The following is a 2785-nucleotide window of genomic DNA, read 5'->3' on the forward strand; positions in this document are numbered from 1 at the left end:
GTACACAAGTCCTTAAGGAACTTGGCATAAGCCGGAATCTGCTTAATCGCATCCAACAATGGTAGGTTGATAGTAACTTGCTTAAAAACCTCCAATATATCATTAAAGTTGGACTCCCTCTTAGTCGGAACTAGCAGCTGGGGAAACGGGGCTCTGGGAACAAAGCCGGGCTCAGCAGGACCCTCATTGGTCTCTTTGGAGACTCTATCAGTTTTCTCATTCTCTGGCTCAGAAGGGTGAACTACAGCATGTTCACTATTAGGCATGGAAACCTTGTTGTCTATCTCTCTACCGCTCCTAAGGGTTTTAATAGCATTTACATGATCGGATGGTCTTTCACCTATTTCATTAATTCCTCTAGGGTTTGGTTGAGTTTGACTAGGAAACTTACCTCTTTCTCTTAAAGACTCATTTATATGACTAACCTGGGTTTTCAACTCGGAAATAGCCTGAGAGTTAGCCTGACCTATTCTCTTATTTTCTTCTACCTTGAGCAACAGATTGCTGAAACTGCATAGTGTTACGAGTTAACAAAGCAAGAGACTCTTCTAAACTCATAATCTTCTTATCCGAAGGGTTCTGAAACTGTGGGGCTGAAGGATTCTTAGGATAGCCAAAACCTGGGGGAGCTTGAGAGTTACTAGACTGACCTTGATTCTGGCCCTTAGACCAAGAAAGGTTGGGATGGTTTCTCCAGCCAGGGTTATAGGTTTCTGAATAAGGGTCAAACTTCTGACGGTTATCGAATCTAGTGTTGTTATAAAGAGCATTGGCTTGCTCTTCAACAGTATGTCTTCCCAAAAAGGCTCTATTCTACCACTAGTACCACTAGAATGACCTAATTCCAAGCTTCTAACCTTTTGGCTATGGCTGCTATTTTAGCATCTGACTCATAGATCCTTCTACCCTATTGACATTTCCTCTACTTAGAAGAATTGTTTTCTGGGGTTCCCTATTATTTTCCCATTGTTGGGTCTTATTGGCGATTTCATTCAAAAATGTCATCGCCTCATCAACAGTTTTATTCTCAAACCCACCTGTGCATAAGGACTCAACCATGGTTGTTGTTGAATAATCTAAACCCTCATAGAGGATCTGAACTAACCTAACCTTCTCTAAACCATGATGAGGACATTGAGAAATTAAGTCATTGAACCTTTCTAAATACCTATATAAAGATTCTCCCTCTTGTTGAGCAAAAGTAAAAATTTGTGTCCTAATAGACGATGTTTTGTGCCTTGGGAAAAACTTATGTATAAAGGCAGATGTAAGTTGTTCATAGGTTTCAATTGACTCACAATCCAAACTATACATCCAAGATTTGGCTTTATCTTTTAAGGAAAAGGGGAATAACCTAAGTTTCAGTGCACCATCACTAAGGTTTTTAATTTTCAGAGTACTACATACTTCCTCAAATTCCCTAACATGAAAATAGGGGTTCTCATTCTCTTTTCCTAAAAAGGTTGGGAGCATCTGTAAAGTCCCAGGTTTGAGTTCATAATTTGCCTCGGTTTCAGCTAACTTGATACAAGACGGACGAGAGGTCCTAGTTGGGTTCAATAAAGCTTTTAAAGTTGTCATTTTTGGCACTACCGAAGGACTAGGAGTACTTTCTTCACAAAGAAGCAGATTCTCAAAACTGAAGTTTCCAAAAACGGGGCTCTCTAAAGAAGAGTCTTCGAGCTCCCCGCCTTCACAAGAAGAACTACTAGGTTTATCACTAATCAGACGACCTAGAGTGTTTTTTATCCAAGCCTGTTATACCTCGGGCATACACTAGAAAAACAAAACTAAAAAAGAAAAGCCCTAAAAGGGAAGGGAAGTTCTATGCAAACACAAACAAGGCTGACTCCACCACAGCAAACCTACTGAATTCTAGCAAACAAAAAGCATGATGGCTCCACTTAGATTGTTTCTAGACCAGCTTCTAATCCTTCGAAAGGGAATTCGTTACAATTTAAGCAAACCCCTCTAGATTCAATCCGAGTCAAAGTAAGTTGAATTGAGGCGAGGGAAGCTCAGTGGAGCTTTGATACCCAAGGCCTCACCGCTATCACAAGGCGGCGCCGTCACGCATTCAACTCACATAGACCATCATGAACTTCGAAGTATGCTAAAAGAGTAACCAATATTTTTCGAACAACTTTCCTAATAAGCTCGTTACCCTATAGGTCTCGTTCTATTCCAAATTTGAAAGCTTAGATTCGCGTTGGGTTTCGTTTTCCTAAGGAGGGCAAGTAGAAAACGGTGATGAAATCCGAACCCTTATCTTGTATGGCCAGTTCTTGCCCTTTACTAGGAATTTAAAACAGCCGTTTTCAGTTCCTCAGCATATATGTAAACGAAGGAATACAGTAACTCGCTGACAGGGGATTCGCGAGTGTTTCGACAAACTTACCTCCCGTTCCATACGGGGGATGAACCGTTATCGTCGACTCGGGCCACAACTCCTATGTTGTGTACGAACCCGAGGGGCCGAGGTGATATCGTAATCACCGTCCTTTTCAGCCCTTTAGTCTACCCAGAACTGCTTCAAATTTCGATCGAAACTTCATCCATTTTCAGTGCTTCTTTTTCCCGCCAAATTTAATTTTCAAACGAAGAAGATGGTGTCCTCCTAACCAGCTGTAGGGTGCGAATAGCAGCTACCTTTTTGGGGGTGCCCCTTAGTAATTGAGGTGCCCCCTAACCAAATCTGGGCTCCGTATAACAAGTTTCCTCCGGGGGTGTTCCGAGTGATTTTTCGAGCCGATTTTTCCAACAATATTTATTTTCCAAAAATACC

The 2785-nt window shown here is 41.5% G+C and overlaps 1 pseudogene; it reads left to right on the forward strand.

Moving 5' to 3' along the window:
- Positions 1 to 1117: 1117 nt before the first annotated feature.
- Positions 1118 to 1217, forward strand: LOC113319794 (annotated as a pseudogene).
- Positions 1218 to 2785: the final 1568 nt, after the last annotated feature.

Source organism: Papaver somniferum, chromosome 10 (genome assembly GCF_003573695.1).
Source record: "Papaver somniferum cultivar HN1 chromosome 10, ASM357369v1, whole genome shotgun sequence".
In the NCBI taxonomy this organism is placed as follows: Eukaryota; Viridiplantae; Streptophyta; class Magnoliopsida; order Ranunculales; family Papaveraceae; genus Papaver; species Papaver somniferum.